Genomic DNA, 25,018 nt, shown 5'->3' with positions numbered 1-25,018 from the left:
GCCTCCATCCCTTTCCCAGTTCTTCTCCCAGCTTGGCTTCTTGGAAACATCGCTAACGAGTTAGTGAGTGCATGTAGGAAAACAGAGAATAACGTACAATTGCGGCCTTTGTGAATAATCAGTTTTGCTGATGTGGGGGAGGGGGAATGCAGGACCCAGCCAAGTTGCCTAAAGCTCTTAGCAGTTTGCCAGGCACAGGACATCCAATTTTAAAGCAAATGTTGGAGGGCATTTGATTTCACCTGACTTGACGGGGCTTTGTCCTCATTTGTCGTACACCTGTACACAGTTGGAGTGACAGATCTCAAAGGAGTTACTTCAGATATTCCCTGTGCACCTGGAATTCCTGCATGGCCTCTTGTGTTACCTCAACATGTAGCTTTTAACAGGAGTGCCTATTCTGAAGTGTTTATTTATTTTCTGCGTGCTTTTGAGACACATCCATTTAATGCTGGACTTTTTCATTGCTTCGTTTTACTCCTTGTGCTTTTTTAGGTGTATTTGACTTAAGGTGCATTTAGTTTACCTAGGGTCTGCAGGTCCACCGATTTTCAGTTTACTTTTGGGATGTATTTGATTTCTCTTGGTTTAGGGTTCCTTTCTTTAGTAGCTGTATTAATAGCAGGTGTATATCTATTAAGGAACCCCAGAAAGCTTCAGATTCCAGTAGCTCCTGGTAGAAATGTTTGGGAAAAATGACTCTATTTCCTCCTTGGTCACACTTCCCCACTTTCCCATTGCCACCCATTAAAGAATCCAAATAACCCAGCCCTGGGGAGGCTGGTGGATCACATCTAGATTCCTCTTCACTGAGAAGCAGATGTTTCCATTATGCAGCCTGACAGCATTAAACTTGTCTTGAGTAAGTTGAGGGTTGGGGTTTGGGACGAGAATCGGTCTCCGTTATGCAATAGCTGCAGGAGCATTAGGAACTGTGCTTTGGGGCTGAGTCCTTCCTAATCTCCTCCAGTCAATCAGCACAAAGAGTAGGTGGCCAGAAACAACACAGGCAGCGTGACTACGTGTGTTATTCCACCGATACCCATCCGTATGTTTTTTTCCAGGGTCTGAGTGTGCATCTGTGCTTGTGTGTGCCCTTAACATGGATGTTTCCCTGGTGCTTTTCTGTCTGCTTAATGCTACTGAGTTCAGTAGTAAAATGGGATCTAATGCCCATCAGCTGATGTGGGAAATGTTTTGCTGTTTTGTAGCTTTGGGCAGCCAGCAAATCTGCTGATGTGCTGTACATTTGCTCATCTGAGTGGCAGGTTGTGAAACGTGACTTTGTACTGGAGAGAGAGGCAGCTGCTTATAGTGTGAGGCCGTTCTCGGCGAGGGGGGCGTGTGTGTGAAGAGGGGCAGGACTGGGGTCTCCAGGTAGGGTTGTCTTAACAGTATGACATGAAGGAGGGGGAAGAGATCTTGTGAGCATTTGTTTTTCACTGATAGATAAAAATATGGCCATGCTGAATCTTAGCATGCAGAACAAAGAGGGGTGGTCTCTTAAATTGTGTAAATCCCTACGAACTTGAATGACTGTGATACTGCTCACATTTAATGAAACTTCTTCTGACTTAACCTGATCTGTAGGTTCAGGCTTATAGAATGCAGAATAGAGAGAATGAAAGAAAGGAAAAGGAAAAGGAAAAGGGGAAAAAGACAAGGAAAGAAAATAATTTTTGGCTTCTGGAATCCTCTCTAAAGGGGCTTTAGACATGTTTGTTTGTATGTGTCAAACTGTGGCAAGGTAAATTGAGCAAAACAGACCTTTTTTGGTGTTTGCTGTGGATTGACAGACTGTCATATTAGCAGCATCATAGGAGTAGTAATGTGTTTTAAACATTTCCCATTTTGTTTTTCCTGTTTCATAAAGTAACTGTTGTGTGGTTGTACGTGTGTCTAGCCAACTGTGGCAGACAGAGCAGCATCCCAGCCAGTGCAGTCCTGCACACACAGTCTCCTTTCCTGTTTGTGGCTGCAGCACCTGTATTTCTGTTCCACATTACCTAGAGAGCTACAGCTCCTGCTCCCTTCACCAGGGGAAGTAAATAATTTCCCTGTTCTTTCTGTGTGACTAAATATTCTCAAGTTGCTGAATAAATGGTCTGTCACATCAGAATGAATGAATATCAGAAATATCAGCTGAATATCAGAAAACTCTTTAATTCTCCTGCTCAGAGGGAGATTCCTGTGTGTTCCTAAGCTGTAGGAATGGACCCAGTGGGAGACACCTACCTCCAGCAACTTACAACATCGCTGTAAACTTACAACACTCCCTGTACAATGGGACAGCTGGGGACACTTTAGACAAGGAACAATACATCCAAACAAGAGCGAACTGGAAAGGATGTTTTCCAGGTATTTTCCTGACACATCCTGTATCATCCTCCACACCTCCCAGACTAGTCCTTTGTGTGAAAAATATGGTTATGCTCTTTGAGGCAAGAGAAGGGTTTTAAGAGATTCTCCCAGCATGAAAGTAACTGAAAATAAATGGTGGGAATTTATCGCAAGTTGTACAGAAGTTTTCTGATACAACCGAAACATTTGCGAACTTCCCCTGATCTTGGCTTTGGTTTTAAGTTTGAAAACCAGCCAGGGATTGTTGAAAGGTTCAGAAATATTTTCAAGCTGGCCGTGGGCCCGGCTTTCAGCCAAACTGGCCTTTTGTCAAAACCTTGTGAGTGGTTTCTGAATGATGAAAAGCAATGGATTTCACTCCCCGTTCTTCAGATCAATGAAAATCAGCAGTGATTTGGACTGCAGAAAAAAATTCCCACAAGGAGTAGAAAGCTCAGAGGTTTCTTAAGCAAAGTTGGGGCAATAAGGAGCTGCAGATCCCACATCTGCTTCTCCTCCTGCAGAGCTACAGTGAAGATCAGCTCCAGTAGCTTCTGGGCAGGGACAAAGCAGTTTCTCTTGCTTTTATACTTGGCCCCTGGGTTTTTGCTGAAAATGTTTCTCTCCTTCAAACGGAGAGTTTCTCTTCTTCCCAAAAATGAATTTGGTTCAGGTTAAGAGGAGCTTGCAGGCAGCTCTTGCAAAGACTGGAGGCTGAAACAGTCCTGAAAGGCTGGTGAGCAGTTGCATGTTGGTGAAGAGAGCCCCATGTCACCCAACACACCATCTGGTCACAGATTCTGTTATTTTTATACATCAACAGTGATTAAAATTCCTTGAAAATAATTATTTCCAAAAATATTACACAGACTACCAGGCATTCCCCAGGATAAATACATATGGTTTCCATTAGAGAAATGAAAAAATATAAGAACGGACTGTACCTTCACGGTGCAGGTGTGTTTAAGGGGAAAAAGAAGGGAAAAGGGTCAGGAGCTCACTCAAATGGTGATTCTTATGTCAGAATCTGGGAAGCTGTATGCAGCCTTGTGTGTTGCTGGATATCTGCAGGGTGATTTACAGGTATGGTATGTCCCTACATCCACGTAGCTGAGTAGAGAGGTCCTATGATTTATGGGAATGAACAGCACCCATGTGTCACGTGCCAGTAAGGTGAGATGGGAAGGAGGGACTAGAAGCTGCTCGGACGAGGCAGATGAGTTGAGGAGCAGCCTCTGCCTGCCAAGGAGCAGTGAGACACCAAATCCTAGGAGCACTTCAAGCTCTGATGGGTATAGATGTAGTGCACAAGAGTGGTTCTGGCTCCTGCTGCTCTGTGATGAGGACAGACTGTTTAGGCTCAGTGCTTTTAGTAAAGATACTTTTAGGGAACCTTTCTAATGTATGTCATTTGTAGAGGTCGAGTTTGAAAATGTATGCCATGTACCCATGTGCTTCCACCACAAACTGACCCACCAAACCCCCTGCCAGCAAGAGGCTGCAGTGAGATGCTCCTAGCATAAACCTGTGTTTATACTGGTAACACTTCGCTTGTAAATCTCAATTTATTTGTTTGTCTCCAGTTACTGGAAAGAGTGAGTTACTGACAGCTTTACACCTCAACATGAAAGAAGTTTTTGGCATTTTTTTTGGCAGCTTGAGAGCCCTGTGGTTCAACTGGGTGGAAAGGAGTGGGTATGAACATGAGTGTCTGCACTGCTTGGGTTTGGCACTGATGCTTTTTTGGTGATGCCAGAGCACAACCAAATGCAGCAGGTTCCCCAAGGCCACAAGCTCAGCTGCTCTTTGTGGCCTTCCCACCCCTTTCCAAGTATTGCTTTGGTAAGAGCTCTCCCTCCCTAAGCATCCATGACAATGTACTGCTCAAGGCCACAGGCACTGTAAAGGCCAAGGTCCAAAACCTGGTTTTTCATGTTGCTGTAGAAAGAGTCTTGATAGAGTGGATTCACTGCCCTAAGGGTACGCCGCAGAGGAGCCTGAGCAGCTGCTTGGAAATGCGTTGTCAATTGTCAGGCAATCTTTCTCAGATTTAGCCGACTAAAGCCAGATTTAATCTCGCTTTGGAAAAGTATATATTCATGCCAATTCTATTATTGACATTTTAGTCCTTCCTGATTTAGCGAATTGAATTTATTTTTTCTCTGGTCCCCAAATTAGTCCCTCAAAACCTCTGACAAACTGGTGGGAGTGAGGGTGATGGAGATCGTTTGATGGAGGCTATGAGCATCCCCTGGGATTTTGTGAGTGCAATCAGGTTTTGTAGAGAGGGACAGAAACTCAGTGGATTTCTTCTTGGATCCTTCTGCTTCTGTAATTCTCATGAATCTTGACAAAGTGGCCATTTTGCCACAGCCCACAATCAGTCATCTAAAAAAAAATCGTATTGAAATAACATCCTTCATTCCCACTTGGGTAAAGCAGAAGCAATGGATCCTGTTGGGCTCCTCCAACAAGTGCTCAGCATCTGGGGGTGAAAAGTGTGGTGCATAAAATCTCCTGGGTTAAAATCTGTGCAGCAATGTAGTTCTCAACTCCATACAGGTCAAAATGCAGCTTCTTTTGCCCTGTTCCCCACAGGGGTGCAGGTAGCTCCATTCCTGCTTTGACTTCCACGCCGATGGATTTTCTTCAGCCTTCAGGGCTGCAAATGGGTTGAAGAGGATGAGGCAGATGAAAGAGCCGAGTAGTACCAGGGAGGGTGACTCACCTGCCTTATTTTAATCTTCATCACTGGGTAATGAAATGTTTTATTTATAGGCAAGGAACTGAGGAGGAGAAGTTGGGAAGGAGAGGAATGGCATGAAGGGCTTAAGATGTCCCAGTTGCAGCAAGCATTTGGTTTTTGCATGTTGCAGTATTTCCTGGGCTGTGAGTCTCCCCTGGTTCACTGTGTCTCACTGGTCTAAAGATCCTGGGAGAGGAACACCTGCCTCCTTTTTTTCTGCAGCTCTGGATATGCCATTCAATGACATGTTACACCTGATTTTTCCCCCCAAAACTGCAGTGTGCAATCCATGCACACTCACCATGTGCTCTCAGTTCACCTGGGGACAGAGACCCCAGCAAATGCCTGACTGCTGCCTCTGGCTCAGTCCTCCTGGGAAAGTTTGGGCAGATCCCACAGGTCTGCTTATGATGTCTTCACAGGCTGTCCCACAAAAGGATGCTGGTCCAACTGTGTGCCCTGAATTGACCATGATGCTCAGGATGAGCACCTGGCTCTTCTTTAGGCCCTGAGACCTGATTTGGCCCTAAGACCTAATTATTTTGTGCACGTGTATTGTACCTCAAAGTTCCTGAAATGTCCAAGGAGTTGTGCTGAAGGTCCACATCATCAACAGGGAATGGAGGTTTTTAAATGGGTGACTTCTTAGGAGTTTGCTTCACTTGCCCTCCTGAGTAGTTGTTACATCCAAAATGAGCCAATTATGCACTAAGCCTTTTTCATTTTTAATGTAGCATTTATGACCTTATGTCTGTTTTTGTGTTGTATACTCTTACTGCCAGATCAGGGATGCTTACAATTATTTTTTTTTAAAAATTTATTTAAGAAAATAAGGCCATCACATAGCAAACCATGTTTGGAGTAATGAAGCATTATTTGTAATTAGTTTTCTAATTTAGGGAAAGTAAATATATGTGCTGCTGTACACTTGGCATGATTCAGCACTCAGGAACATATCCCACATTTAGTGTTCTTGTTTTTTAAGACACTTTAGATTCATGGTCAGCCTAATCCTCTAAGAAACCCCATACCTTCAACAGTGAGAATAGATTCTTGGCACTCACTTGCAAGACAAGACTCAAAATAGAGGGGACCTTAATCACCTATTTTGGTTCTCATTGTTTCAATGAAGTATTTATGATCCTAATTATATGGAACATAAACACATTCTTAACTGCTTTAAAATATTAGGATGGTCTTAAGTATATGCTTAAAGGTGAGCTTATGTTTTGCCAAATTTAGTAATAAATGAAGTAGGAGATGTATCACGGATAAATTTGCTTTATTACCCATTAGATCAGACTGCTTCAGGTCACTTGTGTGTAAAATGGAGGCACCAGCACTTACACACCTCATTACAGTATGGTGAAAATTAACGTTTAAAGACATTGAAAACTTGGAATGAAAATCATTATAATGTTGTTGTTGTTTAATTTGATCTATTGTGTGTGTCCAAGTGTGACTAAAAATTGTTGGAAATGACTACAGCCTTCATAAGTCATTATCTTTCAAATATTAAGGTGTTATAATCATTGGCTTTGTACTTTCATATTCCTTAAAAGTGGGCTTTTCCATCTTTATTTAAATACCAGCTGCTAAGAGTTCTGTGAATATTTCTTTCACTGCTGTAATGAGATGCCCGCCCTTGATACAACTTCCAATTATGAAATCTTGTATCAGAAAAGGTAGCCAGTTCTTCAGAGATTATTGCAACACAATTGCTGGTGACAGCTGCAGCATTCCCAACATCTCTGTCATGAAGCGCTGATTCCCGCTGGGGATGCGGTGCTGCAGTGGGGTGTTCGCTTGGGCACAGGTGAGGACGGAGCATGGGAGGATGCTAACTGAAGGATTCTTTCTGTGCTGGAGTGACTCTGCAGACCCGTGGAGATACATCAGCTCGAGGCTGTTCTGTGCCATCCAGGACATGAATTACGTCTTATATTTCAGCAGCACTGAATTTATTAACTACAGCTGATCTATTGTTGGTGGCTTTAAAGACATTGAAGGGCTTATTAACTGCAGGCAGTAAAAAGCAAATGTATGGGGCAGCCTTGTCAGGCTGGAAACCTTCCTGCTCCCAGTCCCGGGGGATCTTGTGCTTTTCTTGTCTCCGAGGTTTTTTTCTGTGCAAATATTAGTCTATGTCTTGGTTGCACCCCTGAGTGAGTCCCATGGCTGAGGAGGAGGAACTGCGACACCGGGGCACAGACTCCGGCCACTGGGCTGGGCAGGAGCCTCTCACTACTGGTGCGGGCAAGTGCTTTGTCTCCTAAACCGTCCCTCACCCCATCCAAGCATCCTTCATGTGCACATTGCAAATCCGCAAATGCAGACGATAGAGATCCAAACGACATCCCCAGCCCTGCTGTGCCTGTGCTGTGTTAGTCACTGGTTGTGCAGCACAACAGCCTAAAAATCCTCACCATGGGCAGCCTCTGCAGTACAGCCCTAGCTGTTGGAGTTTGTACTGATTTCCTTCTCCTGAGCCTGGCCCCCTACACGCTGCTCCCAAAAGCACTCGGGGGTACCTGTAAAGGAATTGGTGGAGAGACAGACTGCATTTATGGCTTGCAATTGGCAAGGGAGTTTTGTCATTTACAGGCCTAATCCTGCCCCCCAACTTGGAGGTAGTGAGGCTGGTGCAGGGAGGATGCCTACATCTACCAATGGCAGCATTTTGCCTGTCAGGGAGATGGGGAGTCCCTCACCCACACAGGTCCCGACACACACAGAGCCAGCAGAGCAGTTCTGCTTGGAAATGCTCTTAACCCCAAGCTCATTGGTAAGCCAAAGGGCTAGATCCTGAGCAAAGCCTGAAAGTTGCTCTAGGTCTACCACTGCTGTGCGAGTGTTCACCTGTATCGATAGGACAAGGGGTGATGGTTTTAAACTAAAGGAGGGGAGATTCAGGCTGGACATGAGGAAGAAATTTTTTACACTGAGGGTGATGAGAGCCTGACCCAGGTTGCCCAGAGAGCTGGTGGATGCCCCATCCCTGGAGACATCCCAGGCCAGGCTGGATGGGGCTCTGAGCAACCTGAGCTGGGTGAAGATTTCTCTGCTCATGGCAGGGGTTGGACTGGATGGGCTTTGAAGGTCCCTTACAACCCAAATCATTCTATGATTCTGTGATTCTATGATTTGGGTCAGCAATGTCCCTCTCCCTGCACAAGGAACATCCACCAAGGCTGCAGCCAAGGCAGGAGATGAAGATCTACAGCAGGCAGACCTGGGGAGCGCAGTGTCCCCTCTCTGCTCTGCTCTCCTGAGCAGCATCCCCATGTGCTTTGTGGGAGGGTGTAATGAGGTTTCACAGGTACCGTCTCTCCACTGAGTACTGATGTACTGGGGGTCTGAATTCCAGTAAGTCTTAATTAGGTCTTTCCCTTGATGTCCTTAATTTAGAGGCAAAAGAGATGCATTTACTGCTCATATGCATAGGAAATGTTTTGCATTTCAGGATATTTAATTCCTGTTGACTTCAGCAATGAATCGCGATGCAACGCATTGAAAATTAAATATGCACTTCAGCTGAACTGGAGGCTTAACTGCTCTGCATGCAAGTGTACCTGGATGATATGCACAGTAATCATACATTATTTGCAGACTGATTGTAGTAAAAAGGGAAATGCCTTTTCCCACCCCTTATAAAAGTTTAAAAAATGTGGATCCCAATTTTGCTCACCATTTTTTCATCTCTAATTACTGCTTATCTCTGTCTCAGGATATACCACATTTGCCAGTGTTTTTTTTTCTTTTTATTACAAAGGTTTATATTTTCAGTAAACAGCACTGACCAAATAAATAGGTGCTCCAAACTGCAATATTGCTGTGCGCTAAGATTTAATTGAGACAATTGCCTTTGATGTGGGGCTGACCTAAAGCTGAAGGCTGGTTCATCTCTTCTACAGCTTTTGTAGTTCGTTAAAAAAATGATAATGCAGCATTCATGATGTTGCTGTTTTCTCTACTACTCTGGCAAAAGTATCACTGTGGTTGAATATATAATTTGTTTCTCAGGACCTGCTGGTATATCCTGAAAGTCTGTGTGTATAATCTGCGATTCTCAGACTGGAATTAGTTTGTAGGAAAAGTGTTGGGCCCAAAGGTGAAGCTCCAAGATGATGTGTGAGAGTCAGGAGAAGTCCCAGGGGAGTCAACCTCCCCTGAACACGTTGTTTATGAAAGAAAATAGGGTTTATTGCTTTCACTGATCTGAAATGTTTACATCAAAGTGGCTGGTAAGTGGCATCTTCGTTACAGGCAAGAGAGAATATTAACATCTCTGAACAATCTGGAGTAGATCTTCAGTAGGTGGTATCTAATTCTTTAAAAATTTCCTGTGTGTTTACTGTGGGTACATTGCACCCAGGATTAAAAAGTCAAGTAAGCAAATAATTGATCATATGCACAGGTGTGGAATCACTGAGTAAAAACTGGGTTATTTTACATGAGTGAAATAGGAACTCTACCTTTGAAAATGGTGTCTCTGCTTATGCCAAGAAAAAAAGACCAAATCTCCTGAAATTTAAATTTTTGAGAACCTTGCTGATCAGACAAAAAAATCTTTCCACAAGAAATAAAAATGGACTAAAAGAATATTTTTTTAAAAAGTGAAATCTTAAAAATCAGTGTATATATTTTCAAATTATTCCAAAATCAATTTGTGTGTTTCACCTGATTTGTCTGGCAACACTATTTAGAAATCTACTTTTTGTTTTTGTAGTTGGATGTTTATTCCAAATACACATAAATTCCATTTTAAAAGCACTAATCTGGTCTGCAAATTTCTCTATTGTGTTTTAGAATTGCCATGTCATGCATCTTTTTTTTTTCTCCACCCTAAAAAATACCACTAGAGATTACAGTGGTTCATCTAAGCAGCTATCATAGTAAGAGCCGGTTGTCGTTTTGAGATTTTTTTTCTTCAAAGTCTTTCTGACATTAGCCTTTATAATTCAGTTGCTGTGTAGTAGAAGTTCAGGTCAGAGCTAAGGAGACATGCTTGGGGATTTATGCTCTGTAAAATATATGCAATCTGCCTTCACTTTGAATATGGTCAACAGACCATGTATAATCCCTGGAATATTTGGTGGATCTGCTAGGCCATGAAGATGGCATTTGTAATATTTCTCTAGCTACATGTATTTTCACATGGTCGTCCATCTCTACGCCATCCAAACTCTATTCAAAAGCAACCTGAGGAGGGAGGGCTGAACAAAGACTGAAAGAAAATATATAATTCCCAGTAGGAGATTTCAGAGTTTGAGCTTCTTTTCTTTTTCCCTCTTTGCTGTTGCTTTTTAATGAATCGTTCTGTTAACCTACTTTAAATCAAGCATCTAGCATGCTAGATGTTTTGCAGATGAATCATACTGTGCAATGCACTTATGCATATCTGCTGTGCAAGTACATTGTCAGCTTGTATTTGATAACCTACCAGCAAACAAGATTTTTTTTTCCCAGAACCTTGGGATAGTAGCATCGTTCTCCAAGTGAGAATAATGCAACCACTGTTCATAAATCAACCTGGCTCTGAGGATGTTTCACCACTTTCACTGCCTCCCTGATTAGCATTATCCTCAGAGGTATAAATTAAAAGAGGAAAATGTATAATCTGGGAAGCTTTCCAGCATCATTGTTGAAAATGTGAACTCAGTGCTTTGCTGGGATTTCTTTGGTGGAGGAATGCTAATAGCAATGCTGAAGATGTGCTCTGATTGCATCCTAAAGAGTAGGAAGACGCACAGAATAGCTTCGTTTCTTCTTCCTTTGTCATCAAGGTAATTTCTAATGTGATCTGCACAGGATGAATCTCAAACTGTTTCTACACAGTTCTGTGAACTGGTCCCAGAAGTGCAGCTTTGGTTGTTCCCTTTTCTGCTACTTGTTCTCTTAGTCTGACATCTGCATAAAATATATTACATGTTTTCCCATCTCAGCCTGCAGATAATTGCCTGCAGCTGTTAGCAGCGAGTGGACATGGTCCCTCTGCTATATCGATCAAAGCCTGAGCTTCAGCAATAAGAATTTCAGGAATTTCTTCTGCCTTTTCCTACGAGGTGTCATCACAGCTGGGTGGTAACTCCTGATACCTCCTTTCCCGCCAAGGGAAGAAAAATGTGCTGGGGAATGTGCTGATTTGCAAAAAATATTTCACAGGGAGGGTTTGCTTTTAGCAAAGCTCCAGCTGTGCTAAGTGAGCAGAAAAGGGATTTTTCAGCACATCAGCAACATCTTGGAAGTGGAAATGCCACATCCACCAGCACTTTCTTAGGAGTCAGTTTTCTCCTTCCCCTGCCCATGACCCACTTGGGCCTTTGGTATTTAACTAAAACTAGGAGTTTAGCCAGACTGTAGTACTCAGAGACTCACTTCATAATGTCTCTGTGTTTCTATTTGCTTTCTCTTGGCCAGGTTTGTGCCAACATCATCCTTTGCTTTCCAAGAGACAGTGAAAAGCGCAGAATGCAAGACTAAGCTGGTGTTCCTCAGGTTCAGTTTGCATTTTGGGGAGGTGCAAGGAAGTAGAAACCTTTATTACTATTTTGCTGATGGGACAAGTGATGCACGGTGCGGTAAATAGTCCCCAGCAGCCACATTTAAACTAGGTCTAGGTCTCCCTAGGCCCAGGCAGTGCCAGGCTGCTCCAAAGGGGTCTCAGCTTCATCATCAGTGACTTGATTTGTGGGGCCTCTCAGACTGAGGCTCCAAAAAGTCATTCCTGTCTCCTGAAAAATGTAGGGCAGCTATTTTTACTTAGGTACATGAAGACAGCGTTTTGTGTGGTTTCTTTTTTTCTGCCTGTTTTTCACTTTTAAATTCATATTAAGGAATGTCAGTTATGTTTTGCAAAGGCAGTCACTCTTCCAGCTGAATAACATAGTGGGAATACCATGTGTTATTTGCCACCTCTACTGACATTGCTAAATTTGCTGAAGCAACGTGTTTCAGCATTTCCAAACATTTTTCCTGTGGAGCTTTCTCTTCCATAGAAAGGTTTACTCTTTCCCCTTGATTTGAGATGAAAAGAAAATTGAAAATAATATGAAATTTTCCCACAGGACAGAATTTCTTTTGCAATAACTCCACTTCCAGCTAATGTCAGGAAAACCACAAACAGCTGCAGTCAGTATGCTTAATTTCAACCCTGCATTTACAGCTTATTCTTTGCTGTTGCTGTCTGAAGAGCAACAACATCAACATACTTTACTCTCAGCTTGAAAATACCCATTAAATCCCAGAGTTAGTGCACTAGCAAGTAGGATTTGTTACCGCCTATTTAATGGACTCAACAGGAATGTGGCCTTGGTTCTGTGTCACTGGTGAAAATGAAGTTGCCTCCTGGTCCAGTCCACCTAATTGCTGCTGAACTATAATAGCAAACAGGTTCTTCTGTCTTTATGGCAGATGACTTTGGCACTGCCGTGGTCAAGAAGGCATGAAGCCATGAGTGTTCGCCAACCTCGCAGCTGCCCAGCATCCTTGGATGCAAATAATTATGTAGTAATATATATTTATTACTTACTTAAAAATGTGACTTGTATATTGGTGCTGAGCAAGGGAAGGAAAGCTGGTGCAGGCAGCAAATCTTCCTCTTTCTTCTTAGGCTCCATACAAGAGAATTTCTTTTTTTAAAAGCCCTCCCCTTCTCACTTTGTGTGAGCAGGAAAGCAGCGCAGGCTCCTCCGTGAGCGGAAAGCGAAGCCTTTAGAAACCATCAGGTTCCCTTTCCTGACCCTGCACTTGGAGCTGCAATAACAACTGTTTCCTCAGCCTTGCTGTGCTGTGTGTTTTAACCAGCATTTTAGAAAAAAAAACCCAGAAGTTTTCTACCAATTTCAGACCCATTTAGCCGGATGCCAGTAACTGCAGGAGCGGGTAAGATTCAAGGCTTCCTAAGAGTCCTCTGCTCCTGCCTGCACCCAGCACCAGGTGCCCCAGGCTTTTGTGGCCTTTAGAAATAAAAAAGCTCGATGTGAGCAAAGCACCGTGTTGCCTGCAGTGTTGCTCACTCAGGTTTCTGGTTGTAACTGCTCTGCTGTGCCACGTACAAGCCAGTTTCTGAGAAGATGGGTTAGAGGAGCTGGTTTCTAACCTCATCCAACAGAAAGTTGAGAGAAAAAAGGATGTTTGCTCCTGGTACTTGGGGCAAACAGCCAGGAGAAAAGAGCTACACTAAAAGTCAGTGTAGGCACAAGGATAAAATTGTATAAATTGGACAGGAGCGTTCAGGCTGGGGAGGAGAGAAAGTCAGGATGGAGCGAAAAACGAACAGCAAGAAGAAGAAATCCTAACTACTCTCGAGAGTCTGGATTCCTCAAGTGATGGATTTCTCACCAGTTTGTGGAGGGAATTAGTTCATGTGATGCTTGTAGTGGTAGGGAGTTAAGCTTAGAAACTCAGTAGGTGCTTTCTGGTCCACTTCTGTGTTGATGAGCTCTGGAGACAGACTTCCCTAGCAAAACCATCCTTCCCCACCCTTTGTCTAGCTGGAGCTATTAACATAATTTCTCTTAAAGAAACCCCTTTTGAATGCATTTTACTTTTTCAATTATTTCTTTTATTCAACTGGAAGGGCATAAAATCCCCATTCTTCAAGGCAGAGACAAATTTGCACAACCTTTCACCGTGCAAGTGCTACCCGGAGGAGTGCTGTTCCACAGCAGGACCTGCTGCTCTGGCCTCACTCTCCAGGCCCTTGGAGACTGACCAACCTCTCCCAGCTCCTACATCTTGCACTGGGAAGCTACAAGGAAGACCATGAAAACTCAGAATGATCTTGGCCATCCATATAAATGCTCCGAATAAATAGGAAGGGTTTCAGCAGGGACAGGGTATCTCAGTAGGATGAGTCAACTTCATAAATGCAGGATGGGAAACCACAGATGAGTCCATCAGAGAAGGATTAAGGTGTTGAGGGTCACAAGCCAAATGAAAGCCACCACAGGCTGCAAAGCTTGTGCTGTTTTGCTGTTCTAAAAAGAAGATGGCACCCTGAGATATGACGATGAGGGTTTTGTGTGCATGGTGCAGCACATGACCTGGGGAGGAGCGTGATGTCCAGTCTGGAGTACAACACTTGGGGAGCAATGCAGAAAGTCCGTCAAAGAGCAACCAGGGTGATCGGATGTCTGGGAAACATGACCTAGGAGGGAAGACTGAAAGAACTAGCTTTGTTTAAGCTAAAAGGGGACAGAATAAGAGCAGTCTTTAAGAACATGAAAGCCCAAGAAAAGGGCCTGAGTTCACCTGATCTTCAGGTGCACGGTGGGCAGGAATGGATGTAAGAGATTCAGATTAGTCACTTGGAAAAAACTTGAGGACAATGTAGACATGTAGACTGGAGAAGCACATGTTGCTGGGGCAGGGTGGCTGAAGCTCCATTGTGAAAGAGCTGTATGGGCAGCGAAGAGGGACCTCACCCAGGTGACATAGGGAGAGGTGCTGCTGCCTGGGCCAGCGATGGAGCTGGTCGTGTCTTCCAGGCCTTTCTGGCCCAATATTTGGGGGAGTCTAGAAAGTGGGGTGATGGATGGCAGCAGGAAATACAGTAATTTCTCCTTTTCCCATCCTAGTTTGGTCCCTGTCCTGTTCAAACCAGCAGCTGCTTCTGTGCTGATATTTTTTGTGTTTCACTGGTTTCTGATGGTAATTATTTATATATATTTTTTAAGAAAAACAGCATCTTGTTTGTTTTGCAAGAAAAGCCCTGCTTTCCTTGGTGGGTGAATTTACTCCTGCAGAGAACCCCAAACATAGCATTTGATGGCTTAAGTTGGATGAACAGAGCAATATTCAGCATAAAATAGTAATAACAAGGATTTTTAATGAATGCAGGCTTGGCAGGAAGAAATTCTAGAGCATGAAGTGTGCAGTGATAGTTGGAGGCTAACAGTGTAGTGCCTGCATCCAAGAAAGCAGGAAAGGGAGAAAGATGCAGCAAGTTCAGGCTTATTAATTTGATCTAATTAGTATTGTTAAGAACATTAAGGTAAATGGAAAATGGGAAAAATGCATAATGGATTTATAAAAGAGGACTGTGAATACAAACCTGATAGCTTCAGTACCATACTGATTGTTTTCTGACTGGGTTTCACTGAAGTGTGGAACCCAGTACTACATGAAAAATTAAAAATTGCTGGCTGAACTGGAGATGGTGGAGGACGATACATCCATAGCATGCCGCCTGTTACCTAAAAAGGAGACATTTGCTTGGTAACCATTTTAAATTGAAAAAAAAAAAAAATGTCCAGTTTTACAGAAATGGCTTTTTTCCAGCCAATTCCTTTAACTAAAATTTTCTGACCTCCTGAAAGGATGAGGAAATAATCAATGAACATAGGTTTGAGAAATGTAGTACAGCTTCCCAGCTGTGTTAACATCAGTGAGCAAACAGCGTTTCCTCAGACCATGTTGTGAGCAAATTTGGAAATTATTCCATTTATATTTGGGCTCTATGGACTGATCATGAATATCTGAAAAGTGATCTGTGCTGCTTAATTGTAGCTTCTTATATGAGTCACAAGATTATTTAACAAGGATCCTTGATTGGAGGAATGAGCAAACACATCTTTTAGACATACTTGATTGTGCCAATTTCAGTGCTTATTTTCTCTTGATTCTGATACATACATATTTTTAATTAGCCTTGGCAAACATTTCTTTGCCAAAAGAATGATTTCCCAAGTGTTGACAGAAAATGGTATATGGATTTAGCTAATATAAAATCATTTACATGTGTAATAGCCACTGAAAAATGTTAGTATCATTGTCTCTGTACCAAAATTAAGAAAATAACACTAAGATTCAGGTGCAAGATAAATTTGGGTGGTAGCACTGTATGTGTCCAGCTGTGGAAATTTTATTAGGTGAAATCAGAATCAGCTTCAGGAAAGGCCGATTTGATTGCTTTCTTAGCTCTGCTGCAACTTGGAAGCTTGTAGGTTTTTTAGTTGGTTGGTTGGGGTTTTGTGTATGTATGGGGTTTTTTTAATTGAATTTTTTTTTTTCTCCATTTCTTGTATGTTTAGGCTTTTCCAGGGCATTAGGGTGGCCGTAATTCTCACCTCAGAGCAAGACTGGGTGTTGCAGCTCCAATATAGCTGCTCGGGTGCAATGTCTTCTGCCAGTCCCTGGGTTTCATCCTGCATGCAGCATCAGTGGGAATCACAAGGTCCACAAAACATCACCATGCAAAGAGACTGGTAGTTTTACCATTTGTGGTACACTGCTTATTGCAACCATTTTTCATAAAAGTTTGTTTATTAAGTTTGGGAAAAAAGACTTTATCTTTCCTGAAGATCTCAGTAAAGCATTCAGCTACAACAGAATTCAGAAGAACCTTCTCTGAAGTACCATTTCATTGGATTTAAATAACTGTTTCATTAATATAAAACATGACATATGTGATCTGCTCAGCAGCAAAGGCTGCGGCTGATATAAAGCAGAGTCAGTGAGCTGCCTGGATTGAAAAATAATCTCAATTTTTCACACTGTAAAGGTCAGTGCACCTACAACAGTCCAGGACACTGAACAACTTGATCTTTGAGGTTAGAGATTTTTTAATATTGTACAAAGGCGAGAGTTTTTCTGTTTGGAAAGTGACTCCAGAGGTACAACACACTCATTGCTGGTTGCAGCAGAGCTTCTACCAAACATTGATGATTATTTCCCAGCTCAAGTGAATGTTGTCAATTCATCTTGGTGGCATGAACATTTCCAAAATTCCTTGGTCTATGTGTTGGTTTAAATTATTAATAAGCTGTCCTTTCATACACCACTGCCAAGCCAGCCACAACCCCTTGAACCACAACATAATAAAAGGCAAATTCTTTCCAAAAGCATAATTCTGTTTGTTGAATAGCTTCCACTCACTGGCTGAAGGAATGACAGATTAAGTAAGAAAAAAGGGAAAGAAATAACAGGCTTGGAAATCTGGAGCTGGCCATGGATAAACAAAAGGGGATTGTGGCAGTCCTCTGAGTACACAGAAAACACACATTTGGGAAAAAAAAATGGAGAACGTTTAGGAAAACATCTGGAAGGAGCAGTGCCAGATGGTTGTTTCCTTTTAGATTGGACTAGTATGTTTCTTATAAAATATGAAGACCCAATTTTCATGTTTGTCAATATTTGCAGATCTCAGTCTGTATGTAAGGAGGAAAATAAGGTCTCAAATAGAACTCTCTGCATGCTTAAAATAAGCTTGATGTTCTGTGCTTTGCTGACTCAACCTAAATGGCCTGAGATTTTGAAGTGCTGGGAATGCCTGACTCCTTTTCCAGTTCCTTCTGTCTGAGATTCTACACTCATATTACAGAAGGGATTTTATGTAGAGGAGCAAACTCCAGATACCCATGATTAGAAAATTTTAGTTTACATTCCTCCCACAGCAAAATCTTGCTGAGCTGGTAGCAGAGTGGCATTGACGGGGATCAGCTGTTTTAGTTTCTGCTTCTAGACGGTGGTGCAGTGAAAAGTTTGCTGCTGGAGAGATTTGGGACCCTATTTAACATTGCAGAACAGGGAGAAGCTCAAAGAAACAAAAGGGGGCAAAAAAGAGAAAGAGTGTATGAAAATTGGCCAGTGCTAAATATTTCGTTATTAAATATTTTCAATGGCAAACATACACTTTCCCCCATCAACCACTATGAGAAGCCAAGGACAATACAAATTTTTTAAATAGCTCCCTAGTTTTTTTGTTGTATGGCTTTGGGGTAACATCGTTTTCCATGCTTATAAGGGAATATCTCCATTTTATACAACCTTAAATAGCTACAGTTAGCAATCAATGTGTTTTCTACCAAATGCTTGGGTTTTCTTTCACAAATCAATGGTCTTAAACTTACGTTTATTAGGCTTGCCATTGAAGCGGTGTTGAACTGTGGGTATTTTTTAATTTCATTGCATGGAAGATTGGGAAGAACTTCCATCCAGTTTGAAGTTCAGATGCTGGGGTTTGGGTGGGACTAATAGTTAACATCGTTATGCCATGGGGCAAAAATGATTTCTGAGGAATTTGGAGGGGACATCTGGAGGATATCCTGAGGGTTGTCCAGTTGAGCATCACCAAGTGATGCTCCCATCCATCTGGAGATTGCCTTCGCTACACAAGATGCTGCCACATTTCAGGGCCCCCCAGGTATGATATCACCCACTGAGAGCCTCATATTTCGGGGAGCTGGGGAGAGGATGTGGCATGGTCATGGGTGTGTGACACCCAGGAGGGCTCCAGGCTCTGCTGTCCTGTTCCAGCCCCGAGTCACCCTCCCCATCACACGCCTTGGCATGTCCTTGGTGCCATGTGGATCACTGAAAGGTGACCAAAAATCTTTGCTATGGGGCATGGAAAGTAAATAACTTCCTGCACAGGGAGTGAATAGTATTAGAAGTTTTGAGTGCATTTCTTAGGATTTTATTGGACTGTATTAATTTAAAATTAATTAGAATCTGGCCAGTTTAATCTGGATAATGCATTTATTTGTGCAAACATGCACGTGTACTTCGCAAACACATGGTCTTGCTAGAATAATGTGCGAAGGTTCTGGTGTTGTGGTGGTCAGTATGTTGAGCTGGAGTGAGCAGTGTGGGCTGTATTAGCAAGAGCAAAGCCAGCGAGTTGAGAAAAGAGACTATTCCCTCTATTCAGCCAAGGGCGGGTAGAAGGAAAAACACGAGCAACCTGAGCTAGCTTTTAAATACCCCTTCCAGCCTGATTTTTTCTGTGGTTCTATGACTTTTAAGACTCGGCTCTATCAACTTTTTCTCTGCTCTGCTTCTACCTACTATTCCTGACCACTTTCACCTGCTTTCCCATTATAAATATAAAGGTAATTAGGGCTATTTTAAAAGTTGGCTGCTGGCCCTTGAGGCACTTCTGCACCAACAAAGGGCTTGGGTTGCTTCTCAAGCCCAGCTGGGTGCTTTGTTGCTCTGCTGAGTAAGTCACTTCTTTTTTTCTGCTTCACAGAGTGAATTAATGAATTAAAACATACGTATTTCTTCAGGTCAGCCTAAGACAAGAAATTTTCAGTTTCCTCAGGAAAACAAAAAAACCCCCAGCAAGTTGTTTTTATTAAATCCCAGGTGTTCAATTCTCTCCCTGTCAATTCCTTTCACTTCACTTTGGAAACTATTTACTATTTTTATGAAAAGTCAGCTTTGGCAAAAGACACTGTTTGAACATAAACAAATTGCAGTGCAGTTTGCCACAACCGCTGTGCAGTAAATGCAGTAAATTTCAACAAAATATTTTTTTCTTAGCTAAAATTGTTGGCTGAATTTGGCAGAAACTTCTAAACGTTGGGGTCGATCTGGTCTGAGTGTTTCACCTAATGAACTATCAAGCCCCAAAATCTCACCCATCTTCAGTTCTGGCAGTGCAGCAGAGAGATCCTGCATCCCATATTTATGCTACAAACTCCATTTTTTTAGTAGGGTAAAGCAGAGGTTTGCAGTGGTGAAGCTGCTGCTAATTTCAAGGAGGAATAAGCTGTCGTGGAGTGTTTTTTCTTGTTTTATAGGAATGAAAAGCTGGACTGAAACTAAGGAGAAAGGTGAAGGTGCAGTGATGTGTTTTCTGTGAGGCAATTTGACCAGGCAACTGAAATGGGGACAGCCACCTGTCATCCCAAGCACTAAGATATTCAAGACCTGTGTGCATGTCATTTTTCCTCTCTTTCTCCCTTTTTCAACCATCCTCAGAGAAGATTAACGATTGCCTCTCAGATCGGGCGCTCTTTGCCGGCAGCGTTTTGTGCAGATGGGTGGTTATAATAGAATAAGGGCAAGGTAGTGACAAAAGTGCTGATGCTTGCTCACGGGCTGTGTTATCAGCTCACGGGTGGAAAACTCGATTAACACTTGAGAAAACTTTATTTCTCCAGAGGAAAAGGTGTTTGACCATGACCCTGCTCTCTCTGAGGGTCACTCCAATTACACAGTGGTGGGACCCAGCTCACACCAGCGGCTTTGGACCAAGGCAAATTGGGGAGAGTGAGTCTTTGGGGCTGCCACATCTGTCCTGCTGTGGGTTGGCTTGTTTATTTTCTGCTTTAATTTGCATGAGCAATGGGCACTTCTCCTGCTGTTCTGCTCACTGTGGTGTTGTTACAACATTTTAACAAGGCAGGAAAGAAAAAAGAAGCACCATTATCTATCTCAGCTAATAGCTCCTTGTATGAGGGGAGCTTAAGCAGGTGTGCTGGACTCAGAAGATGCTGTGTGTGAGATGGTGTGATGCAGACTGTCCTTTTAGCATCAAATCCTGACTTTGCATTCCTCAGGCCTTGACTGGCTCAGGAGAAACTCCCTCTGGCAAATGCTGTGATATGAGGACAAGGTGCAGAGCGTAATGTGGGGTGGGTATTTCCAGGGAGCCTGGCTCCAGCAGAAATGCCACAGTGGGGATGCGAGTGCTGCAGATGATGTGGAAACTCGGGAAGGATCTCCAGATAGACAGAAGAAAGTGGTAAGAGAGATGCTACTGAGCTGTAGGAACAGTTGAAACCAGGCAACAGCAAGCAGTGCCCTGTGGATGAGCCATCTGTCCATCTACCCTGGGTAGCATCGTGCTCTGTGAAGGCGCCACGTTGGCCTTGCGAGCTGAGCTTTTGCTGTACTCTGCCTGTCTGGACACAACAAGCCTCTCAGCAGGACTAAATGTCTGAGGCTTAATGCTGCGCTGCTCTGGTGGTGCAATGTGTTCTTGGGCAACGCAGATGTGTCCAAGGACAAGCCAGACATTTTCCACCATTTAAGTTTGCAAAAAGTGAACAGGTTTGAGAAGACAGTCAGCCTCCAGTTTGTGATGGGAACTGGTCTATAGGTTTGGGAAATAAGAGGATACACCTCACAAGGGGAGGAGGAGAGGCAGGCGCTGATCTCTCAGGTGACCAATGACAGAACCCGAGGGAATGGCAGGAAGATGTGCCAGGGGAGGTTTAGGTTGGACAGTAGGAGGAGGTTCTTCATCCAGAGGGTGCTGGAGCACTTGAACAGGCTCCCCAGGGAGGTGTCATGGCCCCAAGCCTGACAGTGTTCAAGAAGAGACTGGACAATGTCCTGACACACATGGTGTAAATTTTGGGGTTGTCCTGTGCAGGGACAGGAGTTGGACTCGATGATCCTTGTGTCCCTCCCAATTCAGGACATTCTGTGATTCTATGACTCATCAGGAGGTCCTAGTATGGAGGATTACATGGAGATTGTAGGTCAAGTGAAGGATGCAAATGGCACAGGAAAGTTTGTAGGACAGAGGGATGAAGGTATGCTAGAAACCTCTGCTATGCTTTGCTGTTTGTTTACAGAAGCTATGAGGTGTGCAGCCCTGCTGTATAATATTTAGTTCTTGAGTACAGTTTTCCGGAAGTCAAGCTGTGCTCCTGAGCCTTAATTTCCTAACTAACCTCATATAGTCTACTCAAAATATAACCTGCCATGCCATTTATCTGCACAAAATAGAGTATTTTCTAATGGCAGAAACTCCAGCAACCCTTAATTGGGTGGAGTGGAAGAAAACATGTATTTGAATCTTGAAGAAATTATGAAGCCTATTGTTAAACCCTAAATGTGTTTTGAAAGGAGGTTTAAATAAAGCGGAAATATTTACCACAGATACTTACCTTCTCTTTTTGCACAAGACTGCGTTTCTCTTGTTTTCTGGAAAGATCTCTGCTGGAGTTCCTCCAGCAAGACCAATGACATCCGTAACATCTCTGCCAGCACCATCTGGGCCGTGCCGTGCTGTAAGTACCAAGGGTGACATGTGGGGTGGCAGACCCAGCCCCTTGGTCACTGCAAGCCAGCAGAGCTCTGCTGAGGTCTCTTCTCTGGTTCTTTGAGTTCAGATGGGCCATAGGTTTGCAAAGGCCTATTCCAAAAGCCTCCTCTGCCGCTAGGCTGTCCTTGGGAAGGGTAGATCTGATCCCCCACAGTTTGCACACTCAACTTTTCCCTACTATTATACATTCCTATCTTGATCTTTCCAAGAAGACATTTGGAAATTGCTTGGAATGGAAGGCTTTTGGTCCCTCCTTTCTGTTTTCTTTGGATTGAAGGCATGGAAAACTGCACACACAATATGCTAAATACTTTTATTAATTTCACACTGTTTACGAGCTCCTCTGTCTCCTGACCTGTTGCAGCACCAAATTAAGCTGGAGCTGACCTTTCTCTAATCTGCAAATTGAGAAATGTGTTGGTTATATCCCTTAGTTATGAAACTGGGATTATTCTAGCAAGGATAAAAGCTGAAGGCCATCAACTGCTCTGGCTGAGCTCCTCATCAGATGGGAGCAGGAACACATTTCCCCCTACTGTAAAATCAGCTGGGCACGTTGTGGGACAGCGTTTACCATCTCTTTTAATTGCTGTGCCTAAAGCCAGGATGTTCTTTGTTTATGTTCTGAGTAGGAAAATAAGGCCCCTGGCATCATGCTCTGTTACTGTAGGAGTTAATATGTGGGTTTGCATCCAGGTCATTTCCAAGGAGACATGATGTTTGCAGGTCATTCCTCGTATCTGAGCTTGTCCTACTTGCAAGCAACCTTGCAATTCTGCTTCTGCTGGGAACTGTCACTTCATCAGGCTCATTTTTTCCTCCCTTTCTCTCCTGAGCAGCAGCTGGAGATCCCTTTATATGCTCCTGTAACTCCCTGCATAGAAAATAAGCCACAGGGTCCCCGTCAGTGCCTTGTTGCCGACTGGCGAAGCCCCAGTGTCAGACAGTCCCCTTCTCCACCAGCCCCTCACATCCGGCCCCTGCTGACACTGCGACAGTGTGTCTGAGATGCCTCCCTCTTCACTCTTTTCCATCTGTCTCTTGGGGAAAAGCACAAAGAGCATCGTTATCTGCTGTGACAGGCAGGGTTATGCAGAGGAGAACTCCTCCTGGAAAGCAGATGGGACAAATTGAGAGTGGACAGGGAGATGTGCTAAACAAATCTGGACCAGCCAGTCCATCAGGCAGGTGGTAGGGAGGACACGTGTGCCAGGAACGGAAAGGTAACCACCATCCAGAGGCCTGATTATTGACTTCTAAACTGATAAAACTCCCATGCAGGAGATCTGGGAACTCAAGGACATTGTTGGATACTTCGTATTTACTGCTGTCTCTACTGAATGGTAAAAAAAATAAAACCAGATCATCCTGTACAATGCTGTTTCCCTTATGGGAGTGGCTTCAGCTGAATACATGTGCTGTTGAGTAGGATTCTGAAACAACTCCTGAAAGGAGGTTGTAGCATGGAAGGTGTTGGTCTCTTCTCCCAAGTAGCAAGTGACAGGACAAGAGGAAATGGCCTCAAATTGCACCAGGTAAGGTTTAGATTGGATATTAGGAAAAAATTCTTCATGGAAAGGTTTGTCAGGCATTGGAACAGGCTGCCCAGGGAAGTGGTGGAGTCACCATCTCTGGACGTGTTTATAAGGCGTTTAGACGAGGTTCTTAGGGAAATAGTTTAGTGCCTTGACCTGCTCTGGAGCCAAAGGGTTGTAGCAGCCTATAGAAACCCCTCAGCCCTCTGTTTGCTGTCTCTTTTTATAAATAGCCAGGCACCTTAAGGCAGACAGGGAAACCTTGCTGGGATGCTGCTATTTTTTGCAGTCCTCTGGATTTGAAGCATTTGCTTTGCAGTTCACTTTTTCAAGGACAAAAATGCTGATGAGCCTTAGATGAGGCTGGCCCTTGGTCATCCTCAGGAGCTGTGTCTGGTGTTGGTTGTGAAAATCTTGCGAGAAGGACCAACGTGGTCCAGGGCTTCTGCTCTCTGTGCAAATGCTCCAGTCCCCTTGCAAAGCCCAGATGCGGGCATAGGTGCCTGTCTGTGTAGATGAACCTGCAGTGCTGGCCACTAACATTTGTTCCATGTGAACCCCTCCTGTTAAGGTTAATGGGAAGTTGTTCTTAAGGAAAATTTTAAAATATCCTTTTAAAGAGAGACAATTTAAGATCACCTGTTATTCATTGTCTTTTAGGCTGTTTTCCCGCTGTTCAGCGTAAAGGGGTGTAGACAGAGACTTGGCCCTGTGGGTTTATAACCCTAGTAACTTTAAAACATGCCCATTGTAAAGTTTGCAGAGGAACAGTGGAGTTATATGAGACAAGGACTCCATCAAACATGAAATCAGAGCAGCTGATCATGAAACAAAGGGAACAGGTTTTTTCCACTCTTTTAAATTGAAAAAGTGTATTTTTCAGCAGCCATTCTGCCAGACCCTCTGCAACTTGCAAGAAGCCGAACAGCTGTAACAAAAAAGAGAACACTGGAAATAAGTCTTATATTTTTTGTTGTGCTTTTGTCCTCGTTGTGCCTTTTGACAGCTGTTCTTGTTGTGGTGGGAGTTTCACTGCAGCTCAGGGCACTGTGCAGCAGGGCTGGGCTTTATGATCCCAGCACCACTTTCCTCCTCCACCCACTTCACTTCATGCTGCGTCTTTGCAGGTGGCAGACCCCGCCTGATGACTCTGTGTGGGCTGGAGGTATCCAGAGATGCCTGAGATGTTTAACTGGCATCTTTTCTGGGCAACTAAGCATGCCAGACACCTTGCTCACCTCCTCAGTGACGAGCACCCCCAACTGCTCTACTGGAGAACCAGAAGGGAAGGCTCAGCAGGTCAAATCTGATGCCCCCCCACACCCTAACCCAAGTCTAAGAGGACAGAAAATTTCCGGAACAGTTCAGAGCTGGTGGGTGGGCAGTGGCAGCAGGAACACAGGGATTTTGGGGCTATGTGTGCTACACAGGGCACTTTCTGCTGTCATGGAACCATAGAATGTCCTGAGTTGGAAGGGACCCAGACGGATAATCGAGTCCAACTCCTGTCCCTGCACAGGACAACCCCAAAATTCACACCATGTGTCTGAGGGTGTTGTCCAGTTGCTTATTGAACACTGTCAGGCTTGGGGCCGTGGCACCTCCCTGGGG

The 25,018-nt window shown here is 43.6% G+C and overlaps 1 protein-coding gene across 1 annotated transcript in view; it reads left to right on the top strand.

Annotated features, from left to right (window-relative positions):
- The window catches only part of RTN1 (reticulon 1), a 120,240-nt gene that overhangs the window by 266 nt on the left and 94,956 nt on the right, over positions 1-25,018 (top strand). The gene's annotated exons all lie outside the window — the stretch shown is intronic.

The sequence above is a fragment of the Caloenas nicobarica genome, chromosome 5 (assembly GCF_036013445.1).
Source record: "Caloenas nicobarica isolate bCalNic1 chromosome 5, bCalNic1.hap1, whole genome shotgun sequence".
NCBI classification, from domain to species: domain Eukaryota; kingdom Metazoa; phylum Chordata; class Aves; order Columbiformes; family Columbidae; genus Caloenas; species Caloenas nicobarica.
Note: the sequence above shows the minus strand (reverse complement) of the source record. Positions and strands in the feature narration are given on the sequence as shown.